We start from the raw sequence: 20,600 nt of genomic DNA, 5'->3' as shown, positions 1-20,600 counted from the left end.
TGACTCAAACGTGCCATCCCGGCAACCTGATGCATTAAATCCTCTGCGGCTCGCTAATCCTGCTGCGATGAAACCGCAGCAAATGTTTGCTGGTATACGTTTACAAAAAAGCCGCTTTGTGAGGGAGCCCAGAAAACTTTGCAGAACATGTCCAGGTCACACACCCCTGGTGGTAAGGAGGGCTTTTCTGCTTTCAACTTGGACATTTTCAATTGTTGGATATTGAATAATCATTAGCAATTATATCAATTATACTCTATTCATACATTTTTAATCAATATTAAATACAATTTATTTGCTCACTAATGTTTTACACTATTTACAAAAAACTGGTTATTTAAACTAGTCATTTAATTAGATAAATGACTATAAACTATATAAACACATTACAATTTTTATTTGACAAATAATAGATTCACATCTTCTTGCTGCTGTTTAGATTATTTTTTTTTTTTAATCAGGACTTACTGAAAAGGACAGTTTTATGAAAATAATATGATTTTACTTTTTTTTCCCCCTCGAAAGTCAAAGCAAAGTTGAAAAAGCTGAACGGTCAATAAGAGGGAAAATCGAATAATGTTTGCAGAGTAGCAGTAAGAGGAACAAATTGTTTCATGCTGATACTTGATCCACACGAGAGAAAAGAGATGAGGGACGTCTTACTGGAGCAAAGATTGATTTTTAAATCAAGTCCAACCTAAGTGTGCTAAATCATTCTGTCTGAAAAAAAATCCATCCTCATTTGCTCCTCCGGTGTCTCACGCTGTGAACAAGCAAACACGTTTGTCTGGCAAATGCTGACTTTTCCAACAAATTTTTGAAACGGTTGATTTTTAGATGGATTTTGGCCCAAGGCATGAAATGATTTTGTGGGGCTTCGACGTGGTCAAGTCAAGTTTTAAGAACGTATATTTTTGAAAACAAAATTTGATGAGTCCCAGAGAGTGCCACACGATTAACCTCTGCCACAAGTACGTCTGATTGATACGAAATTGGTCGCATATGTTCATCATGATAGGATGTGCAAAAATCAATACGGAACCTACGCTGTGAATCCCGAGCCGTCGGCCATTTTGGTTTAAATTTAGTGTCCGTTTCCAATTCAGTTCTGGCTTCGTAGCTGCAACAATGACGCTTCCGTGATAAATCAAAAAGTCACTAAAATATGTAAGCGTCGGGTTATTTACGGGGACCACCGACTGCCATCATCTTCGGCGTAATGCTCGTAAAGAACTTGTCACCCACATAAATCCTGTCGCTCCGCTGGAGCTATTTTCCCCTCCTCCCGCCGTTTAGCAGTGACCGCCGCCAAGGTCGGACCAAGCCGTTTGTTGCCTGACGGATCTTTTCACCCTCCTCGACTACTTACAGATGACCCCTGGATCATTCTATACTTGCCACTTAGGGAATGGGTGGAGACCACAGTTACAAAGAGGTGGAAAATTCCCAGGAAGTTCAGCTGGTTTCCAGGAAATTTCCTTGGGAAAACAGATAGTTCTCCTTGCCCACGTCCAACGAAATGAAGTACCTTAATTGCTCTGGGGGTTTATTCCACTCCACTTGAGTGGTAGCACCGGCTCGAATCTCAAATTTTGGCTCACAACACAATAGGGATGGGCAAAGTATGGCCCGTGGGCCACACGAAACAAAAAAAAACAAATACTAGAACATGTCAACTTTATTATAATTGGAGGCACTTTAAATGGAGCCAACTCGTTTAACATGAGTTTGAGTGTGATTGACGCAGCCACATCCCACAGAAGAGGGTGTGTACACTTGTGCAACCACAATAATCACACTTGATTTACTTTAAATTTCCCTATTGAAGATGTGTTTTTTTGAGTTGAGTTGTCCAGGTTATGGGTCATATGAATTTCTTTTATATCACAAAGACCTGCCATCAACAAGGGTGTGTACACTTATAACTATCGGTATGATTTCTGACTGTTATGTTCGAAACTGACTATTATGCATACACATGTTAATCAAGTCAATTTAATATTCCCACTCGTGTTTCCCATATTGTGCAATCCATTCCATGTATGAAACGACCTCACTATTTCATTCTCCCTGCTGTCATTTGTACCGTGAAACAAACATTCCAAATAAGCGTGCGGGTGTAAATAAAGCCCCCCGCCCCTCCCCTACCTGATTTGATTCCTATTCCCACGCCAGACGCAATATCTCCAACACAGATTGGAGTTTTGGTTAGACAAACACAGCTGCACGCCCGCTGGAAATAATCATATTGCCTGGTTAAAGCTCAACAAGCAAAGCAAATAAAGCTGAACTTTTTTTTTTTTTTTTTTAATTCTCACCCCCTTTTGGAGCGCCAGAAAGGCAAAAAAAAAAAGTTTGAAGTGATGAGAGAACAAAGTCTGAACATCCGCTTCATTTTGTTACGACCCGTACGCAATGACAGGTCAAAGTGACAGGTGTCGTTTCCTCGACACTTCCCCACTTAAATGACAATAAATACTATTATTATATCAACTAAATCACATTGTCGGAGGTTTTAATCAGATGTGCGCTCACGGTGCTGTCGTAGCAGCAGAATATTTGAAAGAAAAAAAAGCTTTTTCAGGGAAGTAGACGAGGCGTCGAAACATCTTTCATTTTTTGTCCCCTCTCCTTTCGTGTTGCCATTCTGTGATTATGAATCACGCGATGCGTGTTGGGTACAAGTGTTTCCTGCCTGCTGGACGTACAGGACGACTGCTCAGCTCTCACCTGACAAATAGGAGCTGACAACGCCGCGCCTCGTTCATTTGTCACTCCCCCCTCGTGTCTCTTTGCATACAGATTGCAAAGCCTCATGGGAAAAATGTGTATATTATTTACATCATGGTTAATGTCCTTTGCGCTTCTAATGAATATTTACATTAAATGGATGTACTGCTAATGGATCCTATTTACATCATGTTCGATACGCCCTTCGGAAGTTTCTGTTCAATTTTGAGGGATTGTATATATATGCAATAAATAACTTATTATGTTTTGATACTTCTTGAAATGTATCTAAGCAGGAGTTGTATTCATTTCGAGGCAAAAGGTAAAATGAGAACGGTTACCTGGCAGCGCTCCGGAGACATCGCACTCCACAATCCATTAGCGGACCCGCGCAATTCCATCTTGTTTGCCCAGGAGACCTCATCACCGTCGTCTTGCCGGTGATGGAAATACTTTGGAGCGGGACGCCTCGTTTGTCTGGGATATTGTACTGCCTGACAGGGACACGAAAAAAAAACAATCAAGAGAGTTGGATGTAGCTTTGTAATGGTGTTTAAGAGCTGGCCGTTAAAACTACTAACTATACTAATACTAAGTATTATATACTTGAAAAATGCGACTTATTTACATATGTGTAAATGTATATAATTTGGATTTTTTTGTTGTTTTTTTTTATGCCCAAGAGCTAAAGTAGCTAGCATAGCACAACTTTAATGCTATCAAAACTTTGTCTTACTCGTGTAGCTTTGCTAATAGCTTTGCTAAATGTTGTGAATTAACTTCATGACTAAAAACTAAATTAGCCAGTGGCCACAACTGAAAGAAAAAGTACTTTTGCGTTGCATTTAAAAATAATAATAATAATAATAAAATAAATAAAAAAACAGAGGCTAGGAGGTGTTTCTGAGCGAGGTGAATGAAGTCATCCTGTCATGTCTTATCTTTTCTACTCTTGTCGTTGAAGTTCAGGAGATTGTCTTTGGGCAGCCTGGTGAATCTCACGCTGAGCTGGTTCGGCTTTGATGACATCAGCGTTAGACCCGACCACCCGCCTAATAATCGCATGCCCTCAGGGCGAATGTTCATCCAGGCAAAAGATTCCTCGGCGAGTATGCACAGTCGAAAACTCGTTTCTTATGTTTCCTGTCCTTTGGATGCACAAGCCAATATTTTGAAAATGAAGTCAATTTCCAGACTGAAACTAAACGATATGAAATCCACTTGACTCACCAACTGGATTTGCCAGCTTGTAAACACGCACTAAACACCTTAAATTACCGGCTCACGCTTTTCAATAACCTCAACGTTGACGTTTCAGGTGAACCTGTGACCCTTTACCTTGATTAGCGGTCGGTATTGTCCGTCACTGCAGCGGCGAGGCGACTTAGCGGGGGAGCAAAGGATCCAAGTGGGGGGATAAATGTAATTTCCCGTCAACTGTTGTGAACGCAGCGTGACTCCAGTTTAGCGCATTCCAGCCACTTAACTCCAGCAGAAACACATGAAGATACTGTATAGGACAAGAGCACAAACCATGGCTTGTTTTGCATAAACGTTCAAGAAATTAGCTGCGACATGTATCCGACAACACATAAGACTGCCCGGACGAGTTAAACACCTAAAATGTGACAGTCATCAGTGCGACAATGTGCAGAGTATTTAATCAACAATGGTGAAATGTGAGAATGGTGGAACCCAAATTTCTTTGTGCGACAAGTCAATCATTGTTTCAATAATTAAAGCTAATTTTGTTTCGCATTGGCATATAGACAGAAAAAACAACATTGTTTATGTCTGCCTTTGACGTGTGCAAAACAGCGTCGGGTAAAATTGTCAAGTTTATGTCTGCCTTTGACGTGTGCAAAACAGCGTCGGGTAAAATTGTCTAGACTTGACAATTATTTGATCTCATCATTTTTGTTGTTTTATGCAAATGTTGAACTTTTACAAGAAATACTGAGTAGACAACCGACAGCCTCAAGTGAAGATGTAAATGTCGTCTTCCTGCCTTTTGTGTGCTTTGCGTGTTTGTATTAAAATCCTCGAGAGACCATATAACAATCGACACAATATAGACAATTAGACTTCCTGAAACGCACTTTTCAATAAGCACTATATTCCTTTGTACCTGTTCTCAAACGCTCGCTGTTAAGAAATGTGAGACTATGGGTTTTGTCTAAGAATTCTTAGCGCTATTGTGTGCCATCGCTTTGACGAAAGAATTGAGCAGAAAACTCGCTCGCTTGCGCATTTCTCCAATTATGAGGTCAAGTGTGCTCGCTTCAAGCTCTTTGTCATTTATTAAAGAGTATTTTTATGACTGACAAGAAAAAGAGAATTTTCAAGCATACTATTTCATTTCAAAACATTGCTAGCTTAATGCTAATATCTACTCGGAAATGCCATAGGCAGGCTATTTTAAATTAGCCTTGATGATAAAGTAATCTGGAGACTTTCTGTGCCTCTTCTTCTTTCTGTTAATAACGCTGCATTTTTTTCCGTACAATGCAAGATACGCAACTCTAAATCCAGATTTGCCTGTGTACTGTAAAAACCCATAAAAAAAAACCTGCAATATACCGTAGCATGAAACATAGCGTGTTCCGCATGATCATAGCATAGCACCAATCAAATCGTAGCACAAAAGAGAAAAAGTCCCTTTACAAGCTCCCCGGTGTAACGAGTGCCACCCCGCGGAACATTCTGCCCTTCTTGTTCTTTAAAGAAATAAATCATCTTCCCATTTGGAGACGGTCGAGTCCCCCCTCTCACCTCCAACCCGAGAAATAATGTGAAAAAGAACAAATCAATAGAGGAGAAATTATCCTTAGCGGATGAAGGAACTGCAGAGATACGAGAGAAGCAGGAGTCATTTCGCTTGGTGTTGATAAGAAAGTCACACTTGTGACTTGAATTTGATCAGCGAGGAATACGAGAACGTGGGATTATGTGCTATTTTATTTGTTCGCTGTTGGAAAAAAAAAAAAACTTCCTCTGTTCCTTTTCAGCCATCTTGAATGAGGTCTCAGCACGGAAAATTTGACAAATATTATGCCCGCCATCAGTAAGTGAGTCATCCACAAATAGTGATTAAAGCTTCAACCCAAGATGTGACACAAAGTCAAGACAAAAAAATGAGCTAGTATGCAGTTTGAAGAAATCCAAATATCAGGAGTCACGAGTCAAGAGCAGACCTTGAGGAGCTGACTGATTAGAAGTTCCCGTTTCTTTGCAACTCATCAAATTTCACTACCACATTGTGCCCACAATAGAAAATCTCAAGATTTAACGTGGTCCATCATTAAAAATTTGGTGGCAACTGGATCAAATCACTAAGTTTCAAGACATTGAAGAACTTCTAAAAATGGCCAAAGGGACCCAAAATGGCTGTTTCAAATCAAAATGGCAGACTTCGTAAATCTTTTTAGGCAAAGCTTATTTCGACTTTATTTTTGTGGGTCTACTCATGATCGACATGCCTCCCCAATTTTACGTTGCCAAGTAAAACTGACCTCAGGGGCTTCATTTTCCAGATATTAGATGAGGCATTACTCAGCTCAATTATCTGCTTCACACTCAAATACCAAATTTCCTGCGCTTTTTTTGGCATGGCTTCTTTTTTTTTTTGTGGGTCTAATCATAACAGACATACCAACCAAATTTTATGTTATTTAAGTGAAACCAGCTTTGGAGATTGAATTTTCAACAAATTTCCACAACATGGCCAACACCAGTGACCCCTATAAAACTCTTTCAGTCTCCGACTAAATCTGATGTGTTTATAGGTTGTTTGGACGTCTTATTTATATTTTAAAACCCCCTATGGAGTGTTGGGAATGTGGAGTTGCAGTACAACAGAAAACATTGGAATGTCACAGGAATAAGCAGACATTTGAGTCGCTTCCTGCTCCAGACTTTTATTGTCTGTGTTATCTGAGCGTTGCTTATCTCTTCCACAATAATCTGAGCGTGAAGGAGCAGTGATGATAAACACGGTCTTTTCATGCTGTTTTTTTTTTTTTTACAACAAGCTGTGTAAAAAGCAGCGAGTGGTATCGGTGAAATCAGTTTGTCAAGTGTTTATAACCCAAACACCCCACAAGTAGGAAGTGTGAGTCATTTGCGAAGGTTGGAATGTCCACATATCAAACGTCTCGAATCTATTTTGCTCATTGAAATAAATTGAAATGCCATGAATGCACTATTTATTTTTTTGTAATAAAGAAAACTAGCAATGGTTTGTATATAAAAACAATAAAAACAAAAAACACTAGTTCAGATAATAGCAAGAAATTAGGAAGCGAAATTTTTTTTTAACTGTACTTAACCCAAAAGAGGACATAAACCAAGGCGAGAGTTAGGGTTGAAATTAATTGAAAAGCCTTTAATCCGTACACTTTTTGGAAATTCTCTTTTGCTATATTTTACAGTATTCTTCATTTTGACAAAGTATTCGTATTTAAGTAATTTGTTACTTCTGACCACTGCTGGGGTGATTAAAAAGGCGCCATGCTTTGTGGGCACATTTGACGCAACGATATTTCCGAATGTGTACACCGATAAAAATGCATTAAAATGCCGTGTGCGAAATGAGAAAAATAGATCAAATATTCACAGCCGGAACATATTTGGCTTGCCTCTGCACAACTGCATCTTTATCTCCCCAACCAGGTAGCTAATGTAAATTAATAACATCCCATAAGGACCGCACCTGATGATGATGATCTGAAGAAAACACGGCCACTGGAGCACGGATTTCATCTCTGCCGCGTGGCTTTATCGGCCATTTAAGGACTTCTACTGCAGGCTTCATCTTGGGGCTGCGCATCTGCAGACAGATCAGATAATTAGATATTGATAAAAGAACGGGAATTAATGACAACTCGGGCCAGCAACATTATCCGTTCGGACCTGACCGGGCCCTAATAGGCCTGACTGGACCTGTGGGTCAGCGCCACGCCACCGCCGGTCGTTTGTCAAGCTCACTGACCCGAATCTGCCTTGATGGCTTGGAAACTAGCACGGCAACAATGAGCTCACTTGTTTTTGTCTTCTTAGAAAGATAGAATAGAGTGGCTATCAAAAGTCTACACACCCCTGTTGAAATGTCAGCTTTTTTGTGATATAAATAAAGTGCTATGAATGTGATGGATGATGCGCGGACAACTCAACTTTACATTTGTAGGAAAAACAAGCGGCGTGATGATGGATGTGTGAAATTCCCGTTTTGAGGAGCCGCCATCCATGTGTGTTCAAGTTTGAGTGTCTCTCACAGCATATACATCTTCGAGTTTTAACTCCTGGGATTCCCGCCGACTGGCTTAGGCGGCGGCTGATTTGTCATCCGTTCTCGTTCCAAATGCTCGGGCCTTCCCCATCATCCTCCCCATCATCTTGTAATTAATAACAGCTTGGCTCAGCCTTTCTCATTTGTTTTCTTTTTCCCCTTCCTGACCGTCCAGATGTGCGTGCGTGCGTTCCACGTCCATTTGTCAGAACGTTTGTTTTTCCAGGTTGGACTCGACGCGCCGGACAGGAATCGGCAGCTCCTCGTCCTTCTTGTTAGCCGGCTAATTGTTTTTGGTAGTTGAAGGGAGGAAGAAAAAAAAAAATGCAGGAGGATATTATTTGCTTATCTGCTCCTCGTTAATAAGGTTTTTTTACCGAGCGGTCGGAATGAATCCGAGAGTGGACGCCGCTCGAGGGAGACAATGTGAGCTCCGAAAGCAAAAGGCAATATTGAGTCCCATCAAGCGATGAATGGCTTCCAATGGCTTTTAGGGCTGCTGTCATGAATACATTCTCAGAGGACCCCCTGAGGGCGCCCCCTCTCTATTCTGACTGCTTTAATCTACTCTAGAAGCATGCCAGACTTCCCATAATGCCACGCTAACACGCAGTAACCCTGTTTGCAGTGCAATTTATTTTTATTTTTTTAAATCACAATCTATAACACGGGCAGTGAACCCTTGCGACGTATTTTTAAAGCAGATGTTTTCACGGTATAGTGAAATTAATCTCAGTTTGGTGTGAAAAGCAAATAATCTTTGGTCATTTTGATCGGGAGAAAAGAAAACCGAGTAGCAATGAATGGCTTATCAGACAGCTCTTTTCATTAAGATGAAAAGGTTCACGCTGGCCTCGGCTGCAGTGGGTTTTATTTTTCAAAGTCACTTTGGATATTTAAAAGGTAAAATCATGTTTGGGGGCCAGCTCAATACACACATACAAGCAGAGACTTTTCATTGAATGCAGTTTTTTCCACATTGCTTCTATTTATTTGAAGGTCCTATTGAGTTTTACTCAAATGCTGCCTGGTGCAGGATTTAAAAGCATATACATAAATATAGCCATTTATTTATCCATCCCAACAATATATTCTAACTCCATCCATTCATCTGAGAGTTCTGAGCTCCACTAAGGTCAAACAGCAGATCAACACCATAAAGGTCCAAAGTTTGAAATGATCTTGATGAGTTTGTACCACTTCTTTGTGTTTGCTCACTTTCTAATCACAAAGCACTTATTTGGGAATTTAGTTATAAATGAGCGAGCTACGCGACAAGCGCGATAACGATTTTTTTCCCTCCACAGTAAAAGATGTCTATTAAATCCGAAATGACCGAACTCAAGTAATAAAAGGTCCAGCCTGGAGGGGGATTCATCTTTTTACGCTCCAAACCTTCTGGCCGGAGCGTGAGTTGACCACCCGGCAACGTTTACGAGCTTTGACATAAAATGGAGGCCGCGAGGAAAACAACGGCTAACCGACAAGAAGTGAATGAGGCCGAGCTGCTTTCGCAGCAAATAAGAAGAAAACAACATAAGACTGCCGCTCGTCTGTATCAAAAGGTTGACTCTTCCCGAGGGGCTTGACGCCGCGAAACACGGCCACTCAGCTGTTTGCAAATCCCAGCGAGGATAACAGCCGACAAGTCAAGACATTACCGCTCCATTTAATAGTTGTTAATTGCATTCCGGACGCACCCTCGATATATGAAAATACGTCATGGAGTGACCATAAATAAAACACAACTTTTTTTGAAAAGTATTTAAATGATTAAAAAGATAACATGTGAGCTGTCAAAGTCATTTGGGCCACTCTTGGTAGTGCTGTTGGGCGAGCTAGCAGCGAGCTAGCAGCATCACCGCGCCTCTTCCCACGCAGCACTATTGGGTGCTGTTTTTTTTTTTTTTGCGGTAAAGACTCATACAACAATCACTTAAAAATCTGCGCTACACAATAAAATATCGTGTTCATTCAGCGGACTGCTCGACCTTGACGTCAGCACCCCCCGAGACTATACCCGGTCAAAAGTGAGCGTTTGAGATTTAATGCTCTCACCATGAAAGATGAATCAGAATGATGCTCCATTATCTAGCTGAGCTATCGCTGTTCTATTACCAGTCACTATTTGATTCACCTTGGTAATGACCCGGTGTGAACAAAGACCGGGTTTGAACGACGGCCTGGCGCGAACAATGGCGCTCTGACTACTTTTGTCCTTGCCTCACGTTGTCCTCTGCGGGCTTCTATTCACGTGGTTCAATTCTGACACAGTTGCTGGCCGTCCTTCATTCTTCTTATCTGAAGGTTAAAGACGTCAGGCTCTCAGCAGCGGTCCCGGAAGCCAAGTTGTTAATTCATTGATTGAAAATGTTGTGACCTCTGCCAAGGAAGATGTATTTTCAGCCATGTCCCCTCCTACGATATACAAGTGGAATTTACGGAATGTTCTCTTCGCCATTTGCTTGCGTGGAATATTTTGACACGAGTACCTTAAGTACACAACAAGTAACGCCATGGACATATTTATGACAACCTCAACAGCTCACTCAAGATCACGCCCGCCCGCCCGGTTTGCCAGCCAAAAAGAGTTCCCGAGCACAAACAATCCTTACGCAGGCGCATCATGGAATAAGTGGTGGTCACAAAGTCTTCATTGACAAGAGAGACACGGATGGAAAAGTTGGAAGCGTAAACACATTGGATGCACTGAGGAGAAGCAATCAGTGCAGTCGAAGCAACATGACTCATGCACAACATACGTACTTCATTTTTGAACACAATCACGCACCCGACGCTTCGCACTCGGTCACTCCCAATTGAATTTTAGTGTAAAACAGACATAGAACAAAAGTGCATTCAACAAAATACACATGTAATGAAGCAAACTATGTCTTTTCACAAAGGTCCTCTTGCTTAACGCTAACGCGAAATGCTATAGATGGGCTAATGGAAATTAGCATGGATGCTACAGGAATTATAAACATTTAAACAACTGGTAGTTCAACAAGCATAGAGCAATGCTGCATCTTGTCCAGTCGTGCTCGGTACTGCCTGGCATGCTGTGGCGAAATGTGGTACTACACTCAAAAAATTGGCAATATAGAAATGTTTCCTTTTAGTATGTCAAACTTTTGTTGGGATTATACATACAAACAACCCGTACGAGTGTTTTTAAAAAATCTTGTCGTTTGACAATGAGCGCGCAGACCAGAGTCCCACCTCGGACCGCCATGTGGTGAGCTATCCGGGCTCACGTAACGTGTCGTTATTAGTCATGTTCCAACAACTAATTGACAGTAATGGCGACTATCAGCGGCGGGTGGAAAAGCTGTGGAAAGTAAGCACACATGGTTTTGCTTTTGCTGCTTCCCGTCTTTGGCCTTCCTTTTTTTTCCATTTCAAAGTGACGTGCGGGCGAACAGCGGGCCGACCTTTTCGTGGCGTTTCGCGTCCCACCCGGCTGGCCGTCATTCTTGCTACTCCAGTCGCAGAACACCAATCAGTTTGTTTACATTGTTGGCACGCAGGTCAATGCCCGCTCACATTTTGGGGTTCCTCGCCCGTCGTCTACAGTTTTATTTTGGGGGGGGTTTAATTTTCCCAGAGGACTTCCTGATTACCAGCGGGCACCTCTGACCCTTTGCCTTTGATTTTTTTTTATGGCTATCTATCAAGTTACACTGGCAAATCCCAAGTAAGTCAAGTGGCGTCCGCAATAAATTCCAAGCAAGTCATTACTTGGGTTAAGCAAGTCATAACTCAAGTCATAGGTCTTCTTCTCCTCTGTTGGTAGATGAGTCAGCACCGGAGGGACAAACAGACACCATTTAACTCGTTAGCATGATAGCCGCTACGCTAACAGCACAAATGAGTCTGGGTGACTAATACGGGTAACATTTTCCTCACAGCCAGGCTACCGGGGCTGACCCACAAATTCTGCTTTAAATGTCAAATTGGCGAAAAAGCTATCATTTCATTTTCTTTCACACACACACACACACACACACACACACACACACACACACACACACACACACACACACACACACAAACACACACACACTGACTGACTTAGTGGTGTTCCCTGGCGGTGCCGTGTGGGTCAGAGGAGGGGCCTAGTCGGGTAGACAGTGGCGTTCATTTCACACTCGGGTGCACACACATAACACTTCTGTGCCAGCGCAAGCCATCACTCACACACACACACACATAGAGGACAAATTGCCCGCTTCACCTTTCTGGTAACACAGCAGGAACACAACAACCTTGTTTTGTCTCCTGTATATATTTAGAGATGTGGTTATTTCTTATTTTCAACATTTCCACCCGATTAATAAAAGCCATTTCATCAAAAATTCTTCCAATTCCATTAGGGTGTCTACTCGTTCTCATCTCACTCGATTTAACACCAAACCTGTCACTACTTGGCGATTCACACCACTAATCAACTCACCCGTCAAGTCGTCAACACCCCATTAACTCACCGGTGTAATTTCAGCTCACTCATCTACTGCTAAACTCAAACTTAATCATCATCTCATGCCACTGATCATGAACTAGATTAATTAATTGTCGCTCACCCGTCTAATGGTGAGTTCTCTGCTTTGTTTGCCACCTTAATGCTAACATGTCAGTTCTAAAAGGAGCGTCGTTAGCATCCAACCGCTGATTCTAAACTCAGTGCACCACGGAGGGGGAGTGACATGCCACCCCAAATAACAACCGAGTGTGTGAGTCACAGCTGTCAGGAAAAGCAGCTGCAAACAGCTCGCGTGTTATTAGCTCTTAAAAGGCAATTTATTGCTTTGCTTTGAGGACCACGTAGCAGATGCTACATGCTAATGACTTGTTAGCACAACATTTAGCCTCAGAAGATACAAGTCCAGTCTGGCGGTTGGTTGGATGTTTGGCTTTCTCCCAATAAAATAACAAAAAGTTACTCAATAGCGCCCTCTGGAAAATTACAAAAGCCCTGGACATCAGTTTGACCAATCAATATGGAATTTTGTGAACTGGTTTATCATAACAGGAGCCACAAATCAAAAGTCTGAAGGACCCATGAGGTCTGTCATTTGGGGTGAATTCTCCGTCTTCAACATCGGTCTCAGAAAGTTAAAGGGGAAAAAAATCCATCAACACCAGTTATACCAATCGACACCAAATTGACCATAAAAGGATGTATGAAAAAGTCTCAAGGACCCGTTTCAAAAACGTTTGAGTTGAAGCTGCCAGTTAGGGCAAATTTGAGGCTTCACAAAAGGTTTCTAACAAAAAAAATACTCCATGACACGTTTCACCGATCAACAAAAAAACTGGTTGGACACCACCAAAAAAAAGTCGCGAGAACCCATGCTTGAAATTAATCAGGAAGTTAGCCATGTTGCCTTGAAGTGTGGCCATTTTGGGTGTCAAAGCTTTACGATCATTCTCTGGATTCTTGGAAAGTTGAACAAAATGATTGTCGACACCAGTTTCGCCGACTTAAAAGAAATTGGGTGGACATATCTATCATAATAAGACACGGAAAAGTCTCAAGGACTCAAGCTCAAAACTGAACGGGGCAGTGGGCCAGTTTTTTTTTTGAGGCAGACATTCCGGGCGTCAAATCTTAATCATCACGAGGGAGGAATCCTGGAAAGTCGACAAAACATTTGCCCTTAGATGTCTGTCATAACACGAGACACAACAGAAGTCTCAAGGACCCATACCTGAAATTGAACAGGAAGTACGATTTTTTTTTATCAAACGGAAAAGTCCAGGACTCATATTATTCCTTCAAATGCGTGTAGTTGCTTTATTTTCATTACACAACAGTTAGTAATGTTCAAATGAGACTTAAAACCGTACATTTATTCAAGAAAATACAGACTTTACCTTATTTTCTATGGCAGGAAAATTTCTTTGCAAATCAACCTACTTAACATTTCAAAGTATGTTTTCCACACTTCATTATTCTGAATGTGTATGATTCTCCGGGTAGCGCAATTAATTTCTCGAGCTGTGTACAAATTTTTTGGGAGGGAACAGTAATGTTTCCCCTCCCGCTGGCAGTGATGTGTAAAATATGCAAATGAGTATATGAATATTCATGAGGCGAGCGTGCGTCCTCGAGTGACTCGGACACAGTTCAAATCGTCAGTCTCTATGTTCCGTTTTGTTCGACTGTGGAATGTGTGTGCGAGTGTGTTTTAGTATTATTTGACTTTGTTCATGAGAGACTCTCAAACTGTCAGCTAAGGTTTCGTTTGCCTGAGTGCTCTCAGCTCAAATAAAAATGACTTTTATAAGGTGCTCGCATGACAGCACAATAAAAAAAGCAAGAATGAATGAATGTGGTGTAATAGTGAGCTCTGAAACTCCCCCGCAGTATCAATTCAGGCAATACAAATATTGTAATAAAATATTTACATTAGCATACACGGGACGTTGACACATCACTTGTTGTCAGGCAGAATTTGTGGGGGCAGACAAAATTCCTGCCAAATGAAAATAAATGTGTCTTCTCAAATTTGGCATACCGCAGCGAAGAGTGTTGTGAACAACCTTGGTTGAAAAAAATGTGAAAGTTAATCAAATGAAGCTTCAAAATCATGTTGCTTAAGTGAGCTTGCTGATTTATTTTTTCCAAAAGCTTTTCATGTCCCACGTTGTTCCTATTTTCTAACCGTCCACGTGTTAAACAACAATCTGTCAGTAACTTGAAACATGTTTCCTTTTGAATCGATTGTCTGCCTCACAGATTCGATTCTTGCGCGCTGAAATCTTCAGTATGGCTTTTTCGTATGGTTTGCGCAATGTCATTTTTGTGGCTTTCTTTTATGATTAGCAGAATGACTCAGAAGTTTAGAACGACCTGCGGCGGGAATATTTTATGGACGACGTGAAATATTAGCACCACAGACCTCGGCGCGTTATTAGCGTCCGGAATATTACAACGCAGCCGGATTTGAGACGTATTGTCGGCCGTGATTAACGAGTGAGCGAGTCGTCTTTAAATCATACATGGGACCGTTACGGCTCGATTGACGCCATGACATCACTGGGCCTACTCAGCGAAAAAACCCAAAGAATTTTTTTAGTTGTTGTATGCTGTCACTCAGGACACCAAAGTTGGTTAATTTGGAATCCAGATAAATTTATGGTCAATTTTTATTTCTTTTTTTATCAGGTATGTGCCTTATTTTAAATGTTTGTCAAGATGTTTTCGGGTCACTGAAACTGCCATAAATCATTGCTGTTATTTGCCTCGCCGGGAACATAAAAAAAAAAGGAAAAAAAACATGGCTCGTTTTTTTTTTCCTCTGTACAGATGTGCTGATAGTTTGTTTTTGGTGTTGGGCTTTTTCTTGGCAGTAGTAATGCATGTTTTGGGAAAACAAGTCGAGATGCAGCAAAAGGGCCAACAGAGCGAAACATGGGGGGGAAAAAAAGAGGTGGTCCATTTGGAATGTAGCCAATTAAAAGAAGCTTTAAAAAATATATTTGCGTGTCCTCCTGGCCCCACCTGCAGCACAGACAGAGCAACGCATCCTCCCTTCATATTTGCTGTGATGTTATTTTCCCATCATTAAAAATAGATGAGAACATGTCTTTGTCTGTGAAATGTGTTGACTACATTCCTCCACACTAATAACAAACAAATGTCTCGCTGCTAATGACGACTCGCTTTTCGAGCCCAGAGACAAATTAACTCACGGGATGGAAATTACTGCTTCAAATAAGCAACCCAGAAAAAGTCCTGTTTCAAAAATATAAGACAAAATAAAGATGTAAGCACAGGTTGCTGAACAAACACAGCTCTTTTTCTTTTTTTATATTTTATGTGTTGCAATCATCCATTCGTCAGTCAGACAGTCCATTTGTTTCTGAGTGATGTGCGACTTTCTGGAAAAATGAAAAAATTAAAAGACACATGAGTCAAAGCATCTCAGCCACCATTTTGAAAAGTGACCAGACGACAACGTGTGACCAGCAATCACAGGCCATTGTGTGTCTAAATTGGAAAGCAACTGTTGTACTTATACGCGTGTGTCCTGATTGTGTTTCAATAGCCACTGATTGATCGCCGCCAGCACCAAACGCAACAATAACAATTGCATTCTCACAAACAAAGCAAAAGCAACAACAACACGCCTTTTATGTTTGGAAAATAATCACCAGCTTCGTGAAATATAGGCTGCTTGTGTTTGCATGGATGACATCACGAAGGGAAACTGAAACACTCCCATTTTATTTATTTTTTTTGCATTGAAACGCTCTCCAAACGCAAATGAAGTACGCAGAAAGAATGCTCCCACTGTCAAAGACTCAAAATGGAAGCCTTGACGCAATAAACGTACGTCACATTTGAATTTTTTATATCTAATTAGCCCCATAATATTGTAAAATCCACATTTTAAAAGGAAACTTGTGACTTTAACGTCACTTGTGTATGTTTGCAGGCTAAGTGGATGAATAAAAAAAGGCGCATACATAATCCATAAGCATCCATGCAAGATTAAAGGTGGAGAAACACAAAAGCAAACGGGTTAATTGAGCTAATGAGGCTGCAGGGAAGAAGAAGAAGGGAAACTCACTAGCCGCCTTAATTGCTGTTAGGAAAAGATTTGCTTTGATTTTTTTTTTTGCTTAATATCAGAGGAGAGGGAATGCACTGAAATGTGAATTTCACACCATTTTAAGGGGAAAATATCTATGCAAATACGTAAAAGAAAAATGAATGGCAATATGAGAGATATGTCAAGTCCAGTTGAATCCTTGGGGATTTTTTTTTTTTTGAACAGGTTGAGATATGGAACCTTTCATTACTACTGGGCTCAAATCCAATTTCATGGCAAATGTACTGATTTTAAGGAGTCAAAAAAAAAAAAAAGCTTTTTTGTAATACAGGAGCTCAATTATGCCTGCTGAGATGCTTTCAGGCCTCTGGGGCCTGTTAGCACGAGTGTGATGAGAGCTCATTTTTCATGCTTTTAAACGCCTTGTCCACCTCCTGAACACAACAAATGACCTCGGCACGTGGCTGTCAATGCTACACACACACACAATTACAGAAAGAGGAGAGAGGGATCTGGTGGTCAGGCAGGTCTTAGAGCGCCTCCTTGTGTTTAAAAGCAGCAAGTGACAAATCAACAATTGGAAGACAATAACGTCAGTTCTGGGATATTTATCACTCTTACAAAAAAAAACAATTGGTGACGTGTCCACTAGGCTGCATAAAATTGTGATATTTTTAATCAATTAATTAAGATTATATGAGCCAGTGCCACGATGCCTTTCTTCCCTTATGTTGATACGAAGTGAGCAGTTAGAGGATGTTGGAAAGTTGAGGGGGGGGGGGGCTTCAGTTTAGTTCCAGGGCTTACATTTTATCCAAAGGATTTCTTTGACAAAACCGAGCAGGCGTGACCTTGGGGCCCCAAAAAGGGGGCCCAGGGGTAGCGCACCCCCTTTTTCACATGTAGGTCAGCGCCGTCCATCACGCCCGTGCCGCTTAATCATGTTGATATAATCGCGCCTGAGGTTAATCGGTCAAAATGTGGCATGAACTGACAGCGAACTGATCTTTTCCGTCCTTTGATTGGCGGATCAGACCAAGGCAAGTTGCAAAACGAGCAAAGTATTTTTGGAGTGCTCTCTGGTGACTATTGGATATTTTAATTTTTTATTTTCTATCACAATTTTGGACAGTATTGATAGTTTGTGGATTTAGTTGGGCACTAATGTATGAATCAATGAATCATGCCACTGATGCGTTTCATTAGGGACAGTGAAGCATGACATCTTGTTTAGGTTTCATTTTTTGAAAGTCATTGGGCCTTATTTGGACGTGTGGATTGAAGCCAACCAGCCAGCCATTGAGTAATTTATTCCTTATTATTTTGAAATCTTCCCCTCGGGCGCTTCCGCAGATCTCGGGAGGATTTTGGAAGGAAATCCTAAAGAAGAGAGCGGAATAAAAGGCGTGCCCTTTGACTAATCCCCTTCTCGTACAATGGAGCATTTACGAAAGGTCCACAAGCAGTAGTGGTTGTGTTAATTGCAGTCTGAAGGTCTGATCTTTCATTTTTAATCAGTTTTTTTTTTTTACAGTGTTTGTTTCTGTTCAGTTGCTTCTTGGGAGTGTGAGCACCCTCCAGGGGTGTGTTAAATACAAAGTGTAATGGCAGGTTGTGGATAATTAAATACTCTTTCTTTACAAAATAAAAAGGTTACTGGCTATAAAAAGGATTTTAAAAAAAATTAATGGGGGCGGTGTGCCAATTCTGTGGTTGATGTAAAACATGGCTTAAAAACTAGAATATGTGCTGAATAAATTCTCGACACACACAATTTACCACCCAAACTAGCCTTCTATTTTGGATAGTTCAACAAACAGCGGCTAAAATGGACCTATGACCACAAACAAACACAATTTGCCCAATTTAACACAAACAAAAATGTTGTGTTTTGTTTTCTCAGACATACTGACTTGACCACAATTCAAAGAAATCTTTTTTGGGGATGTTATCATGCAGCGGGTCACACTGACCCATGAACACAACCGCACAAACCAAATCTCTCAGGATTCGGTAGACACAAAAAAGTGTTTATTTCAATTCTTATGGCTAAAAGTCACACAATGACCCACGAACACAACCACACACATAATTTACCTTAATTTAACACAGCAAGGTGTTTTTTCTGGGTTTCTCTTTCTTTTTTTGGAAGAACTGAGGACCTGCAGAGGGTCAATTTGGCCCATGAATGATGCATTAGTCCCCAAAACTAAATGCTCAAAATTCAAGTAATATACTTTTAATAATCTATGAAGTGTAATTAATTAGCATACTAGCATTGATTGAGCTAAATACTTTTGCACTTAGGCTTGGAATAAATCTGCATTACCTTGCAATAAAAGTCCACTTACACACATTTACAACACAGCTAAGAAGTCTACGCGATCCAAAACGACAGTCATGTGCTAGCAATTATCTAGCCGGGCTTCGCATTAAATGCAATCAGGGCCCCTGTCCAGCCTCTCCGCTTTGCGTTGACCCCAACCAACACCCCCCCCCAACTCCCCGAGGCCTTTCCGCGTAGCAGGCATCGCAATTAAAATGGAAATGCGGGGACGTAAAAGTTGAAACATCAGCTCGTCCCTGCGGGGTGAGTCAATGGAGTTGTGAGTACGAGTCAAGTGTTGGGGGTCATTCGCGTCCCCTTGAATGTTAGAAGAAATTGGTTCCGGACACTAAATTCACCGATCAGCATGAAACTGGGTGGACATCAGAACAGAACGCACCAAGAAGTCTCAAGAACTTTAAAAAAAGAACAGGAAGTCGGCCATTTTCATTTGAAGCGGCCATTTTGGCCCAGTCTCAGAGTTTGTATATTTTGGCAAACTCTGACTAGGGAATTCACACAGGTTTCCCAAGATTGAGCTCGCTCTATTTCAACTGTAAAATGTCACTTCTAATGGAACAATACAAATGAAGTTAATTCTTCACTTGTTTGACGTTTCCTCATCCCATGACATTAAAGTTGGGCCATCAAAAGCTGGAGTACTCCGGCCAGCCAAGCGTGCAGCCGCAGTGACATAACACGTCTTAGCTCGGTGGCCTGCTTGATTTTGGAAAAATGTGAACCCGAAGAGAAAGATCAGGACGCCTGGAGTCCTTTGGGATTGTTCTAAAATGATTTAACAAAGTATTTGTTTCATACATTTCTATGTTTATTCCCAAAATTCGATTCTGTTCATTTGGTAACATTTCTATTCCTACAATTGAAAAGCTGAAACATTTGGGGTTATTTCATATACCTTACAGCAGTGTGGTCCCCAACCTTTTTTGCGCCACGGACAAAAATATTTTCGCGGACCGGCCTTTATATAAATAAGTAATACATGTATATAAATAAATAATACATTTATAATAAATATATAAATACGATAAGATAAAATGATACGACTGGCATACAAACAAGTATGAACGACATAAAAAATAAAACTCACCATTACGTTGAATTAGTGGGAGCACTGAGCTTGTTTCTTTCTTGTTTCTTTCTTGAGCTTGTTTCTCCCATCTAGGCGTAATCGGAGACAATGACACCCGAAGTGGTTAAGGTTTGTCTTTTAATGAAGGATGCTTGGTCTCCATGTGCCGAAGCAGTTTTATAGGCTTCATTGCCTCGTTAGCTAGCCTGTCGCCACATATTATGCAGAGTGGGCTTGGCGCGTCAGTCACCGGTGGCGATAAATCCATATTTTAAGTAGGACTCCAGAAATGTTCTTTTACATGTAGCTTTCCTTTTCTTAGAAGTCGTAACCTCTTCTTCCGTCTCCTCGTTTGGCTTTTTTCCCTTTCCGAAGAAGCCTTCCAAACATCTCTATTTCTTGCTCATTTTTGGTTGTTTCGCGGGCTCGACTGACGTGACATGTCACGTGACCGAGACAAACGTCTTGACGTAAACCGACGGACGTAATTGGGAGACGATCGCCATTTTTCAAAATAAATTCTTACTCATTTTAGCTAGCTTTGCGGGGTCGACTGGGGAAACATGTCACTTGACCGGGACGAGCGTCTTGACCTGAATTAATTGA

At 41.1% G+C, this 20,600-nt stretch overlaps 1 protein-coding gene across 7 annotated transcripts in view; it reads right to left on the bottom strand.

Moving 5' to 3' along the window:
- znf385d (zinc finger protein 385D) overlaps nt 1–20,600 on the bottom strand; it is a 55,560-nt gene that overhangs the window by 34,452 nt on the left and 508 nt on the right. For 5 of the 7 annotated variants that reach the window (XM_037275112.1, XM_037275117.1, XM_037275118.1 and 2 more), the window contains exons 2-4: nt 20,013–20,083; nt 7,442–7,558; nt 3,072–3,224 (exon numbers count right to left, since the gene is read on the bottom strand). The gene's annotated coding sequence lies outside the window, so the exon portion shown is untranslated. Of the gene's footprint in view, nt 1–3,071; nt 3,225–4,068; nt 4,255–7,441; nt 7,559–19,509; nt 19,629–20,012; nt 20,084–20,600 lie in introns of those variants that run through there. The other 2 variants (XM_037275116.1, XM_037275115.1) reach the window with 2 other exon arrangements.

This window comes from Syngnathus acus, chromosome 16, assembly GCF_901709675.1.
Source record: "Syngnathus acus chromosome 16, fSynAcu1.2, whole genome shotgun sequence".
NCBI lineage: Eukaryota > Metazoa > Chordata > Actinopteri > Syngnathiformes > Syngnathidae > Syngnathus > Syngnathus acus.
Note: the sequence above shows the minus strand (reverse complement) of the source record. Positions and strands in the feature narration are given on the sequence as shown.